At 35.8% G+C, this 15,805-nt stretch overlaps 1 long non-coding RNA gene across 1 annotated transcript in view; it reads left to right on the plus strand.

The window, feature by feature from the left end:
• The first annotated feature begins 991 nt into the window (after window positions 1-991).
• Window positions 992-15,805, plus strand: part of LOC129532955 (uncharacterized) — a 33,275-nt gene continuing 18,461 nt past the window's right edge. Inside the window, exon 1 of the long non-coding RNA XR_010133275.1 lies at window positions 992-1,076. This is a non-coding gene — a long non-coding RNA (uncharacterized lncRNA). The remainder of the gene's footprint in view (window positions 1,077-15,805) is intronic.

The raw sequence follows: 15,805 nt of genomic DNA on the forward strand, positions 1-15,805 counted from the left end.
TTTTCTTGTTCATAAATTATCTCATTCAAGTCTGGCATTGTATTGAGACAGTAGAGTCATTTGTATTTCATTGAATTTCCATTTCCTAGACTGTGGCAGTAATAATCTCCAACATAAATGACTTTATAACCCATTATTAAATATTTGGCAAGCACTTCATCTGCGGTTGACACATTAGAAAAGCAGAACCAAATCTCTCTATAGCCAAGAATGCAATCATCAACCAGTGAAGTAGATATATACCATAAAAATTAGTAATAATAAAGTCAAGCAATGACCAGTTTACCTGCAGTAGATTCTCAAGTATGAAAGTTATTCCAATACACAGTTTCAAGTTCTGGCACATTATTAGAAGAGACCTATCTTACAAGGTAGGGACCCCTTTGCCAACCTCTACTCCCTCTACAAGCCCAAATTCCCCTGAGACCTCTACCCCTCTGCTCCCCACCCAACACACAATGCCATATATATTTGGTGAAATTTCTTCACTTGTGTTTTGATTAATTTGACTTTAACTTTCATTGCCCTTGACACCAATTCTTTGCCTGAGAGAGGCTAGACATATTTAATAAATAGTTACAGGCTAAATTAAATTCAAGCATTAGTTCAATGCCCTATCACTTATGGGAACACTTCTTGCTTCAAGTGTCTAGTCTGCTGGAGATGGATTGAAAGACACACTTCTTTTTGTCCTCAACTAACCTCTGAGATGCTTTTGGCTGCAACCCAGGGCCATTAATCTCAGTGATATATTCTTCATCCGGATGCATCATCTTTGTGTCTTCTGGTAGGACTATTTGAGGAATGTTACTAGACATTCATTTTCCTAGACTCTGAGTTTCTCTGCAATCTGGCCTTGCTGACTGGGTAGATCAGCCCATGCCATAACTGCCATCAACTTATTTCGGGGCGGGAAACAAGATTCCAGAACACTTCTGAGCAGTGACAATGGGCATAGTCACTAGTGTTCTTTTCTGGACCAGTACCTCATGAGTTCACCTTGCTACCATCGAGGAAATCCAGAACAACTGCTCAAGGACATGTCTGAATGAGTCACTGAGCCATGGCTCTGTGAGGTCAGCTGCTCTCTGATCCACTTGTTCCTCAGCTTAAAGACATGGCAAGTTCCAGCCAAACTTGATCACCCATCCCAACACATAGCAGTAGCTTTTAAGCCTTAAAAATGATCAGAATGACATGAGGCAACTTGTTAAGTGCAGATCCCTGGCACACACTACTAGAGACATCAAATTAAGTGGTTTGAAATGATGACAAGAGATCTAACACTTTAACAAGTTGTTTTGAGACAGGTGGATTTGGACTATAATACTGTGAAAATTACTAGCCTTCCGTCTGTGCTGCGTGCCATCATGTTTTCATTAGTTTCACATTATTATTCTTGTGAATCAATGGAGATCAATGGAGTCTACTAGTAGGGATTCAGTAGACCTTCCTTTTTCAAGTAGCTAGAAGGGAATGTTGAGGAGAGTCCATTTTCAGGGTACAGTTCTCTGCTGTCTGTCATATTAGCATATATACTTGTAATAACTGGTTTAATGGTATTTACTCACTAATTTTACAGTTACTGCTTAATTGTACCAATAATTAAGTTATACATATCAGGTAATTTTTTAAAGAGTATTAGTTTGCATATTAAAACCCAAGGAATTATCACATTATAGAAAATGTCACAAATATAAATATATGATAGAAATATGTTTTAGGGAAAGAAAAATAAGTCTACAGTTGTAAGATATTGAGAAATGAGGGTATAACAGTTTGGCCTTTATCTTGGATAATAACCTGACCTCAATGGTTCTTCTCTTTAATTAAAACTAGATAGTTTCTTAAAAGCTTATTTTCTGTTCTCATATTTTATCTAACCTCCTAGGTCAAAGATAGTGAGACAAAAAGGAATTGCTCAAATACTGAGATGCATGTCAACTCTTCCAACAACCTCCAGAATTTACTGAGCCTGTAACACAGATTTTGTAATCCTTTTCTGTGAAATCCAGTACTGTGTCAACTTCGTTAGGGTCTAAAGTGTACCTTTCATAAAGGACCTCAAGATTTATTTTCCTGAGCTTTAAATGAGTGAAAATGTGTTTTGTTGAAACTTCCCAAGAAATAACTGCATTTTCTATGGAATCTTCCATTGTTTATGGGCCTGATGAAAGCATTTGGCACTTAATGATTCCCAGACTATTTCAACTTTATAAAAAATCAAGAAAAAGAAAAAAAAGGTGAAAAGTAAATGTTTTGAATGCTAACAATAAAATATGTGGATTTTTAAACCTTACAAAGAAATGACTGCAATGATTTGCTTCAGATGTTATGAAAAATTTTAATGACTGTTGACCTGTTCAAATGAGGAAAATGAAACATGAGAGAAAGTGACTGAGAACAAGATATCCAGGTGGCCCTCTGAAATTCAAGTCTGTTGCTATTAGCCCTGGTTTAATTATCTTCCACTCCCTCACAGTTAGTTTTCCCATAAATGTTAATACTCCCTGTGAAATCTCAGCCCTTACTTTGGTTAGACCATTTGTCAGTACTCTAAGTTATGTATTCTGCTCAACATCTAGCCAGTTAGAGACACCACACATAGAGCATAGTGACAAAGGGTCAATTTTGGACAACTACAACCTTTAATTTGAATTTATAATAATTACAGAAAAAACTATTATAATTTTCTACAAATTATTTTGGGCAGAAGAAACTAAGTAGTTTATCTTTAGCTGATGCCGCCAATTTAAAATTGACTTCAGAATATTTATTATATGATAAAGGTGACTATTTGTATGAATGTAACATTAAATCCCCTCATTGCTAAAATTAGGTTATATGTAAAGTATGTAGACAGTACAGACAATGCCTTCTGTTAAAGGATTTTTATCATTTAAATATACCTTCAAATGTAAGAAACCTATCAGTATGGCTTGATTGCAACACTACAGCCTCCGTTTTATTAAACAGGAAAGCCAATGGAGTTTACCCAATTACTTTGTCAACACGGTTTAAGTTTGAAAGAGAAGATAAAACAACAAAAATTCTGGAGTACAGTGTTATAGCCCAGATTCCTTTAACTCCTGATTTTTCTATTGCCAAAATCCAAAGTTTAGAACTGTAAGTGAACAAACTCTGAAGACTCATTATTTACTATTTGAGAAGTATCTAAAATGTAGCGAAAGCTGAACAGAATTTCCTTGGAGCTCTTACTAGCAACATATTAGTAATAGCAATGATTGATTTTCATGCCATTCACTCTTTCTTGACATCTCCTCTGCCTTCTCGCACCCCAAATCCAATAAGTGTCTCTACATTCTACCCTGGTCTCTTTTTTTATTTTATTATTATTTTTTTTTTTTTGAGATGGAGTCTCGCTCTGTCGCCTAGGCTGGAGTGCAGTGGCGCGATCTAGGCTCACTGCAAGCTCTGCCTCCGGGGTTCCCGCCGTTCTCCTGTCTCAGCCTCCCGAGTAGCTGGGACTACAGGCGCCCGCCACCACGCCTGGCTGATTTTTTTTATTTTTTATTTTTGTATTTTTAGTAGAGAGGGGGTTTCACCATGTCAGCGAGGATGGTCTCAATCTCCTGACCTCGTGATCTGCCCACCTCGGCCTCCCAAAGTGCTAGGATTACAGGCGTGAGCCACCCCGCCCGGCCTTACCCTGGTCTCTTTAAATCTTCCCAATTCAATGACCTCTTAGAAATATGATCCCTGACAATAATGTATGCTCCAAAATAAACTCCCTCTGATTCTTTTTATCTTTCCAATAATCTATACTCTTTGAATCTGAGCCAGCATGTAGCTAGAAATTTGGAATAAAATATCTATATTGGTAAACAGTGGTTTCTTTTTAAGTGGAAAAATCAGTGTTTTCTTTTTAAGCAAAAGGATAATTTATTGGCTGCTTTAATTAGGAAATCAAAGTAATTGTATAACCTTTAGGCACAACTAGATCCAGAATTGTGAAGAATGTCATTAAGAATCTCTCACTCCTCTGTTTTTCATTCAAATCATTTATTTTTAGCCACGTCCCGTCCATGAACAACCAAAATAGCTCTGGAATGCTGTAGCTTTACGTGATACTTAGTATTTGCAATCTCAGAGGAATGGAGATCCTTTCTCCCCTGGTATACATATAATTTCCCCCCAAAATGCCTTGATTGGCTCTGCCTGGATTATATGGCAAAACTGGACAATCACCAAAGCCAGTGAGATGGGATCAGTGATTAGTTAGCAGAGATCAATTTCCATTTCTGTGGCAAGCAACTAGGTGTTGTGATTGAGAAACTACCATTTAGGAAAGGGGAAGCTCACAAAAGGAAAAGAAGGGCCATTTTCCTATGCCACCTCTGTGGACTGAATGACCTGTTCACTATATTAGAGATGTTTTCACTCCTTGAGAAAATTTGACACTACAATTATTTTCCATTGAGTGAGATTGCTGGTAATGTCACTGGGATATTGAAAAAATTATTTTACCAAAGGACCCTTCCAGAATCCCCTTAAGGATGGCTCATCTTCTTTTGCTTTTTATTTCCATGATGATTTAATTCCAAGGTTTGATGCTCTCTGAAAATAAAAGTGAATTTATCGCTTTTCAAAGAACACTTGAGAAACGAATCAAGAGTCAAAGAACCAAAATACTCACATACTTCTCATCTGCATTGTAGTCATACAGACAAATTTTCTGAGAAGTTGGTTTCCAGTTCCTTTCTAAAGCATTGCTATAAAAAAATCATTCTCAGTAAATACATCATATCATTATTGTTGAAGTAAATCAAGGAAAAAGGAAAAGAAATATGGAGGGTACATATTATTTTTCCAAAATACAGTTCTTCAACTTCCATCTCATACCCCTGGTGAAAGATTATCTTTACTTATTATGTTATAAATTAGGCAGAATCTTGGAATTACCTCACACAAAACTACTCTGACAGCCTCTTTGAACCTGACATAGTTTAGATTATATTTATTCATTTGGAGCCTACCTCTTCTCTAAAGATAATGAATTCCTGACAAAGAGTCAGAGCTTTTAGATATTTGACATCAGGTAAAATCTTGCCCATTTTTTTCCAAATGACTATAAAATCTGGCATGAAATATTTAGGATCTTAGATTGTAATTTTAAAATAAATACTACCCATCAATAAATTTGTACGTTAAGCACATATGTTGAGCTTGGATTCAAGGATGCTGTGGGCTAAAGTATTAATAGTTTAAAGCTGGAGCATCATCAAATGATGCTGAGAATGATGTTCCACCATTACATAGCATTGGAATGCAGTATTAAGAATTTACTATGAGACAACATAGCTAAAACATTTCAAAAGAACAGATGATCATATTTGTAACTTGAATTAATATCAAATGCCAAAACTTCTCAGTGCTTTGCAAATTCTATGTACTGTTAAATTGTCCAATTATTATTTCAAAGCTGTGGTGACACTTCTCAATCCATCCAGACACACATCTCTCTCTATTTGTCTCCCTTTCCCTTCCTCTCTTACTTCAAACATACACACAGATGCATATATATGAAGTCTCTCTCTCACACACACACAAAACTTGCAAATGCAAAAATATATTCTTCCCATTATGGATTTTCATTGTACTTGGTGGAAAATCTCTTCAGACCATGTGAGACTTAAGACAGACTTTGATCTGGATGTTAATATCACATTGGTTCATAGACATCGGTTCAAAACTCTATATGAAGCTTTCCACAATTATGTTGTAACTTTGGTATTCCATTCTCTGCATTGCCGTCCAAGTACTGAGGTAAAAGAATGCCATGGCAGTGTTCAGCCCTGGATTTTCCATTAAAAAATGTGACCATGTGCATGGTGTAGATGAAAGCAAGATGCCCTGGAAGCTTTTCTTAAGCAAGTTGAAATAAGGCAGTTTATAACTTTCAGAGTCACTGGGACATAGCCTCAAACAACGAAGCAAAAAAGTAGGTGGATGGAAACTACAGCAACTGCCGAGACAGCTCCACATAGCTTTAAGGGAACTTTTTATCTTTTTTGAACAAAGATGTCAGACTAGTCAGACTGTCTGGAAATCCCAAAAAGAAAAATTTCAGCATACTTTCCAGATGGTAGAGGAAAATATCAAATACAAACCCTATCGTATGTTTCCCCATTTTGCTGTGGGGTGTCATGTTTTTACCTATACTCATGGATCTTAATACCAGTCATATTCACTTCTAAATTAAAGTGCAACAAGAAATAGTCAAAGGCAAATATGTGTATATATATATGTAAATATATGTGTGCGTGTGTGTGTGTGCATGGATAGTGCATGTATATACACATATACATGATAATATCTAATACAGTAAAAAATATACAGGAATTGGATATTCTTTTGTGAATATTTTAGATGATAAAATGAAGCCCATGAAGTATCAAATTTTGAAATAACTTAAAGAATGTAATTGGATTGTTTGTAACTCAAAAGATAAATGTTTAAGGGGATGGATACCCCATTCTTCATGATGTGCTTATTTTGCATTGCATGCCTGTATCAAAACATCTCAGGTACCCCTTAAATAGATACACCAACTGTGTATCTACAACATTTTTTAAAAATTAATTTTCTTAAAAAAGGAATTTTCAAATGTCTATCTTTCTATAACCAAACTGTTAGTCACATTATCACATTTGAAATAATTTTTAATAGAGTTTAAAATATTCTTAATGATAGATTGATTATAAAACCTATTTAGATCTCTGAATATAATTTTCAATGTGTTTTTACGTTTTCTACTGCTACTTATAATTATTTATCTTGCTGTAACATCAAAATTTTCATTACTGTCACTCTGTCTGCTCCTGGCCAAACTCCCTACACCTCCTTTCATTGGCCTTCCTGTTACTAGTTTGGATGATTAACAAAGTTGTCAAGCTTGTTAAAAGTGTCTTTTCCAAATTAAAATAATAAAACAAAATATCAAATTAGAAAATATCAGGATAGCTATCCCTAAGGCCATTTCACACAACTTTCCTACACACTGCCTAAGAAAGCCAGAAAAATGATAAAACCCAAAATGAAAACTAGGAAAGTCAATTCAGAAAAGATTCTATATACAACAAAGCAGATTGGATTAAATCAAAAAGTACAATTGATGGTCTAAGTGTGGAGAACCTGCCCACTGAAAGAAAAATGGAAAGACCTGGTAACTTCCTTTTAATCTCTGTCCACTGGGTCAGCTGCGCAAGATACATACCAACAAGAAAACAAACCAGTTACTCCACTACTTAACAGATGGTGCATTCAATTGATCCAAAGCACCTCTCTTTCTTAATCTAAATCTAATCCTACCTTCCACCCCAACACCTCAACACACACACACTCATACTTCTTTCATCCTTTTGGAAAATAAAACCTAAAGAAAGAAAGTAAACAGGAAGAGAATGCAATGTGTTTAAAAAAAAGATTGGAGTGATTTTATGACATTTTAGAAAATGTAACCCTCCAAGCTAAGATTTGTAGATGGTATGAAAAGTCTTAATAAATTTTTAAAAAGTGGTTATAATTTTTATATATCCCATTGCTTTGCAATCTAATATTTATTCTAAAGATAAGATTTTATTCAGAATTGGGCTACGAGTTGTGCACACTAATATCAGATAGTACAATGACTTAGTTGATTTAGTTGTGCTAGAAAAATCTATATGATATCAGTGAATTAAGGATGGGGCAGTCAACATGGCCTGTTTATAAGAAACACCAGACCTGGAGACATCTCTACTATTTCAAATAAGAATTAAAAAAAAAAAAAGAAAACTAAAGAGTCTTAGAAAACATTGCAGAACAGGGAAAAGGAAAGCTCATTCTGTAGACTAAATACTTGTGCAAGCCACCAAGCAGCCAGAATAATTGTTCAAAAAGTATGGCATTTGCAGAAAAACTCAAAAAGACTAAGAAGAATTTCATGTAAAACAAGTGCAAAAGCCTTTAAAAGATTCATATTTTAAAAGGTCCAAAGTTTTTAAAAGTGAGATAGATTGGCTAGAGGTATTACACTTTCTGATTTAAAATCATATTACAAACCTACAGTAATGAAACCAGTATGGTACTGATATAAAAGAGATATATGGACTAATGGAACAGAGTAAAGTCTAGAAATAAACCTATGCATGTGTGATCAACTGATTGCTTACAAGGGTGGCAAGAATACACAATGGGGAAAAGATAGCCTCTTCTATAAGAAGCTTTCAGAAAGCTGTGTATACACATCAAAGAACAGAAGTGAATCCTTATTTCACACCACACACAGGAACCAAGTTAACATGTATTAAAGATTTAAACATAAAATCTGAAATAGTAAAAATCCTAGAAGAGAACATGTGGGAGTGTAGCTTTATGAGATGGTCTTGGAAATTACTTCTTGGATAGACATCAAAAGCACAGACAACAAAATAAAAAATAGACAAATGAGACTATATCAAAATAAACACCTTCTGCACAGCAAAGAAAACAATCAACAGAGTGAAAATGCAACTTCCAGAATGGGAGATAATATTTGGAAACCATATATCTAGTAAGCGATTAATATCCAAAAGATATCATGAACTCCCACAACTCGAAAGCAGAAGAAAATGAAATCACCCTATTAAAAATGGGAAAGACACTTAAATATATACTTCTGCAATGAAAACATACAAATGGTCAAGAAAATGAAGAGATGTTCACAGCACTAACAACAAAGTCCCCACAAAAACCCCATCCAAGTATCAGCAGCCTCAAAGATCTAAACTAGACAACTCATAAAGATGAGAAAGAATCAACAAAAAAATGCTGAAAACCCCAAAGGCCAGAGTGCTTCTTCTCAAAATGAATGCAATGCCCCTCCAGCAAGGGTGCAGATCTGGATGAGGATGAAATGGACGAATTGACAGAAGTAAGCTTCAGAAGATGGGTAATAACAAACTGGCTGAGCTAAAGGAGCGTGTTCTGATCCAACGCAAATAAGCTAAGAACCTTGATAAAATGTTAGAGGAGCACATAACTAGAATAGCCAGTTTAGAGAGAAACATAAATGACCTGAAGGAGCTGAAAAACACAGCATGAGAACTTTGTGAAGCATACACAAGTAGGAATAGTGGAATCAACCAAGAGGAAGAAAGGATATCAGAGTTTAAAGACCACCTAGCTGAAATAAGGCATGCAGACAAGATTAGAGAAAAAAATAATGAAAAGCAACAAACAAAGCCTCTGAGAAATATGGGACTGCGTAAAAAGATCAAACCTACGATTGATGAGAGTACCCGAAGGAGAAGAGGAGAATGGGAAAAAGCTGGAAAACACACTTCAGGATATTATCCACAAGTTCCCCAACCTAGCAAGGCAGGCCAACATTAAAATTCAGGAAATACAGAGAACATCACTAAGATTTTCCATGAGAAGATCAACCCCAAGACACATAATCATCAGATTCTCCAAGGTTGAAATGAAGGAAAATATGTTAAGGGCAGCCAGAGAGAAAGGCCAGGTCACCTACAAAGGGAAGCCCATCAGACTAATAGCGGACCTCTCAGCAGAAACCCTGCGAGTCAGACGAGAGTGGGTGCCAATATTTAACATTCTTATAGAAAAGAATTTTTCATATCCAGCAAAACTAAGCTTCATAAGGGAAGGAAAAATAAAATCCTTTCCAGACAAGCAAAGGCTGAGGGATTTTATCTCCACCTGGCCTGCCTTAAAAGAGCTCTTGAAGGAAGCACTAAATATGGAAAAGAAAAACCAGTACCAGCCACTGTAAAAACACACCACAATATAAAGACCAATGACACTATGTAGAAACTTCATATCATGCCATTCAGAGTGGTGATTATTAAAAAGTCAAGAAACAATAGATGCTTGCGAGGCTGTGAAGAAATAGGAACCCTGTTACACTGTTGGTGGGAATGTAAATTAGTTCAACCATTGTGGAAGACAGTGTGGCGATTCCTCAGGGACCTAGAACCAGAAATACCATTTGACCCAGAAATCCCATTATTGGGTATATGCCCAAAGGAATATAAATCATTCTACTATAAAGACATATGCACTCGTATGTTTATTGCAGCACTCTTTACAATAGCAAAGACATGGAACCAACCCAAATGCCCATAAATGATAGACTGGATAAAGAAAGTGTGGCACATATACACCACGGAATACTATGCAGCCATAAAAAGGAATGAGATTATGTCCTTTGTAGTGACGTGGATGAAGCTGAAAGCTCTTATCCTCAGCAAAGTAACCTAGGAAGAGAAAACCAAACACCACAAGTTCTCGCTCATAATGGGAGTTGAACAATGAGAACACATGGACACAGGTAGGGGAACAACACACACCATCACCTGTTGTGGGGTGGGGGGCAAGGGGAGAGAGCCTAGAGGAAGGGTTAATAGGTGCAGCAAACCACCATGACACACATATTCCTATGTAACAAATCTGCACATTCTGCGCATGTATTCCGCAACTTAAAGTAAAATTTTAAACAATTTAAAACAAAAATAAAAATGTTTAACATTGCTAATCACCAGGGAAATGCAAATTGAAACCACAATGAGATATTACCTTTCACCTATTAGGACGGACACTATCAAAACACACATACCCACATAAATACAGACACAAATAACAAGTGTTGATGATGATGTGGAGAAAAGGAAATTCTTGTACACTGTTAGTGAGAATCTGAAATGATGCAGCCACCATAGAAAAGAGTATGGAGGTTCCTTAAAAATTTAAACATAGAATTACCATATGATCCAACAATTCCACTTCTTGGTATATATCTGAAATAATTGAACTTAGGAACCTGAAGACATAGCAGCACTCTCATGTCCATGGCAGCAGGTATTCATAATACCCAAGATGTCAAACAACCCAAATGTCCAAAGACATGTGAGTAGTTTTTTTAATCGTGGTAAGTACATTCAATGGAATATTATTCAGCCCTAAAAAAGAGAAGAAAATCCTACCATTGGTGACAACACGAATGGACCTGGAAGACACAATGCTAAGTGCAATGTCAGCCACAGAAGAACACATACTGCTTGTTTCCTCTTATATGTGACATTAAAAATATTGCTATATAGAAGTAGACAACAGAATGGTGATTACCAGGGCATGAGAGAGGTGGCGATGAGGAATGGTTGTTCAAGAGGAATAAAGTTACCATTCTACAAGATGAATGAGTCTCAAAGATCTGCTGTTACAACATAGCGCCCACAGTTAACAGTAAGGTATAGCCCACTTAAAATTTGGTTAAGACTGTACATCTCATGTTAAGTGTTTTTACTGCAAAAAAGAGAATGCAAGGAAACTTTTGAAGGTGATAGATATGTGTATTACTTTGTGGTGATAGTTACTTGTGTTACAGGTATGTCCATTGTATACCTTAATGAGGTGCAATTTTTGGTATATTGATTATACCACCTTTTTTAGGCTGAAGAAAATAATTTTTAAAATAAGATGAGTTAGTGAAGAAAAATCATAATAGCAATAATAAAAATATATATTAGAGGCGATAAAAATTAAAATTGACAAAGAATAAAAATAAAATCCTAATTTAGAGAACCAGCTAGATAAATTTCCTAATAACGCAGAGGAAAATTGGTGTAAAGAAAGGAAAACATTACATAAGAATATATAATTTTGAAAGACATGCAATAAGAATACAACTAGACAATAGTAGAGGTTACTGTGAAAGAAACCACAATGTCTAAAACAGAAGGAATAATGAAAGATTTATGAAAGAAAAAGTTCCTACGCTAAATAAATGACCAACCCATGGATCAAAAACACTCAATAATCTTTGAGCATAAAAATTATAGAGACTTATATCTTAGCATACCCAAAAGAAAAAATGAAGTTAGAATGATAAAGAAAATATACTAAAGTCACCCAAACATTTTTAAATTTAATAAAAATCAGGTAACACTTCTTTCAAATGGTAAAACAAACAAACAAAAAAACCCTGCAACTTGGATATCCTACCAAGTGGTTGTTATGTGTACAGCCCACAAGAAAAAGAAGATATTTACAAATACGCAAGAGCTCAGAAGAGATTATGCTAACATACGTAGCTTACAAAAATTAATAGAAAACTATTTTAACAGCTAAAAATTGATCAAACATAATTTTTTAAAAGATAGTTCATCATGTAAAAAGACTTACAGTAAATGTTAAATTAGTTCAATGACATGTGTAAATATGTAGGAAATCATGAAACTTTATCTAAAAATAACATATATCATATAAATAATAATAATATAGGTGAAAGTCTCTAGATTAATGATCACAATTTCAAGTGATCACAGGGCCTGGGAAATAAGGCAGATATATAAAGAGGGCCAGCCTTAATGAATAGGGAGTGGTGGGGAGGACTCTGTACTAGAGAGCAAATTCAGTTACGCACAGCGTAACAACCTTTAGGTCAATGATGGACCACGTACGACAGTGGACCCGTAAGATATGGACGTGTAAGATTCCATATTTTTACCGTACCTTTGCTTTTTTTTTTTGAGACGGAATCTCGCTCTGTCGCCAGCCTGGAGTGCTGTGGCGCAATCTGGGCTCACTGCAAGCTCCGCCTCCCGGGTTCACGCCATTCTCCTACCTCAGCCTCCTGAGTAGCTGGGACTGCAGGTGCCTGCCACCACGCCTGGCTAATTTTTTGTATTTTTAGTAGAGACGGGGTTTCACCGTGTTAGCCAGGATGCTCTGGATCTCCCGACCTCGTGATCCGCCTGCCTCGGCCTCCCAAAATGCTGGGATTACAGGTGTGAGCCACCAGGCCCGGCCTGCTGTGTTTAAATACACAAATACTTACTGTCGTGTTACAATTGCCTACGGTATTCAGTATAGTAACACACTGTACTGTGTTTTTAGACTGTACAGGTTTTTAGACTAGGAGGAATAGGCTATACCATACGACCTGAGTGTGGGTAGGCTATTCCATGTTGGTTTGCATAAGTACACTCTGTGATGTTTGCACAACAGTGGAATTGCCTAACCACACTTTCCGCAGGATTTATACCCACAGTTTAGTGACGCATGACTGAATATACTATCCAAGGAGGGCGGAAGCTACTGGACTCCAACACTTCATTACCTTGCAATGTGGGCCAGATCAACAAATTTCAAGAAAAGCCAGAAATCTACATATTTGTTTACAACATTGCAATTTTTAAATATACAGAGATAATTCAACTAGTAACAAAAGCACTGGAGGGTGCCAAGCAAAACATTTGTTTGAGATTTGAGCCATTACTAATCAGGTTTTAACCTCGCCACTCAAAGAAAAAAAAATTAAAATGCGTTAGCATTACAAAAAACTAAAAAATTGTAAGTAGGAGGTTTTGGGGATAGAAATGCTTTCTTTCTAGGTATAAATGGGTTCTAAAAGATTGGATTGGAAAATTAGAAATACATAGGTTATAAGAGTTTGGGGAAAATATAATAGCAAAATTTTGAACTTTTAAATTATTGGATAAGATAAAGTAAAGCATTGCTAGATAGCAATGTCCTGCTTTGCAGACGTCTGCTGGTTGCATAATTCAAAAGGACACTAAAGTGTTAAAAATAAAATGATGGACCAGGCGCGGTAGCTCACGCCTGTAACCTCAGCACTTTGGGAGGCCGAGGCGGGTGGATCACTGGGTCAGGAGTTGGAGACCAGCCTGGCCAAAAAAGTGAAACCCCGTCTCTACTAAAAATACAAAAATTAGCCAGGCAAGTTGGCGAGTGTCTGTAGTCCCACCTACTCGGGAAGCTGAGGCAGGAGAGTCACTTGAACCCGGGAGGCGGAGGTTGTGGTGAGCCAACATGGCACCACTGCACTCCAGCCTGGGCAGCAGAGTGAGACTCTGTCTCAAATAATTAACTAATTAATTAATTAAATAGTGGTAAATTATTTATTACATAAATACTACTGAAAAGAAAGCAGGAGAGGACAAAATTATTATAAAACTAAGAGCTACAGTATAAAATGCAGTAAATTGATTAAAGCAGGTTAATTTCTTTTAAAACATGATTTAGTGAGCTTTAAACGCAGAATATTATAATGTTGAAAAATGCAAAGTAACATTAACAATAAAATAATACATTTATAAAGACGCACATTTTGTAAGTAATTTCAACTTTTCAAAATGTCTTTATAAATACAAATACCTGAATAAATATTGGTCCATAAAGAATATCTCAAAAAAATTACATAAAGCATAAATTATATAGCCCATATTTCTAACCATTAACTGCTTTTGTTTCTCTTCAATTCAGTCCTGTGGAAGAATTGAATCAGAAGCAACCAAAACTCCAAATGTAGGTTATTTAGAAAGTAACAATGAAAACATGCTTATTTCAACATATAGGAGATGATCAAAGTTGTAGTCAGCGGCAAATGAATCCCCTGAAATGCTTTCTTCATCTTAAAAAAAAAAAGATAAAAATAAATGAAATAAACATTAAGAAAAAGGCTAAAGTAGACAAAAGAAAATAAGGTGAAGAAAGATAAAATGAATTTGAAAATATTAGAATATATTACAAGCCTTGGGGCCAAACAACTCAAAAAAACTATGGGAAGCATACGCAAAATTTTAAATGAGATCATTACAATAGATTAATGTTAAAAAGTTAAGTGAGGTGCAATTCTATGCTAATTTCTTTAAAATTCTTAATAAAATATATGTTTTTCTAAGAAAAGATAAATTATCAGATGTTTGAGTTGTCCAGGGGTTGAATCTCAGGGTAAACAATGTGAAATAAAATGATTTTGCCAGCAGAGCACAAGAGTGCATGTCCAGAATTTCACAGTCCTGCCCTGTCATTTTCTGCTGGGTGGCCTTGAGCAAATGAATTCAGTTCATTGACCATCCCTTCCCCACCATAAGAACTTTGCCAGTGGTGATTACTGGAGTCTCTTTTAATCAAAATTGCTTGGTTCTCCTACAGGCTAAGACATGTACAGGCATGCACGTGAGTAAAAGAGAGAAAAAAACCCATATATATATAACAGTAAGCAAAACTTTAAATAATACTCATTATATTTTCGATCTATTCTGTTTGCTTGTTCCCTCATTTTTACCCTCAATTAATATCATCGCTATTAGTTCAAATACCATAGCTTAAAGAAAAAATAAACACTGAAGAATGTAGTTCAATATTGTATTCATTCACTGACTTGTCCTGGAATTCTTTCTTTTCTTCCTGTTTCTTAGACATACGTTGCTTTTTCAAGTAATGAGAAATCATCTGTAGTCTTTTTTTCTTCAAACTCCAGGGGTTGGGGGTTCCAGCGTCTAAGTATCCCTGAAACTCACACCTTGATTTTGTGGCTATTGTTTGTATTGTTTTATGGAAAACAGCCAAAGTGAGCATCTGCATTTGTGTTCTTCCAAAACCTCCATATCTCACCCTTTCTGTGAAATTTCTCTTTGGAATTTCATATCATTTGGCATCTCACTTTTTTAGTGAGGGTGGCGCTCTAAATCTTTTGTGATGGCTCCAGGCATCAGATATATATTACTCCACTCCTGCTGCCAATGTAACAAGTCAGTCAGGTTTTGCAATAACATATGGTTATGATTTGAGTGTAATAGACCTTATAAGTAAATATGTTTACCAGAGTTAGTTCAAAATTATTATTTCAACTAACTTCAGGCTACCATAACAGCCATGAATTGAGTAAGAACAAAAAGTAAAAGTTCTTGTCAAGGAAGCCTGTGGGAGATGGGGAGGCTGGGAAGGGAAGAGAGGAGAGAAGGGTTAATCTAAGTATATCAAAAGTCTACATTTAACT

Source organism: Gorilla gorilla, chromosome 3 (genome assembly GCF_029281585.2).
Source record: "Gorilla gorilla gorilla isolate KB3781 chromosome 3, NHGRI_mGorGor1-v2.1_pri, whole genome shotgun sequence".
Classification (NCBI taxonomy): Eukaryota; Metazoa; Chordata; class Mammalia; order Primates; family Hominidae; genus Gorilla; species Gorilla gorilla.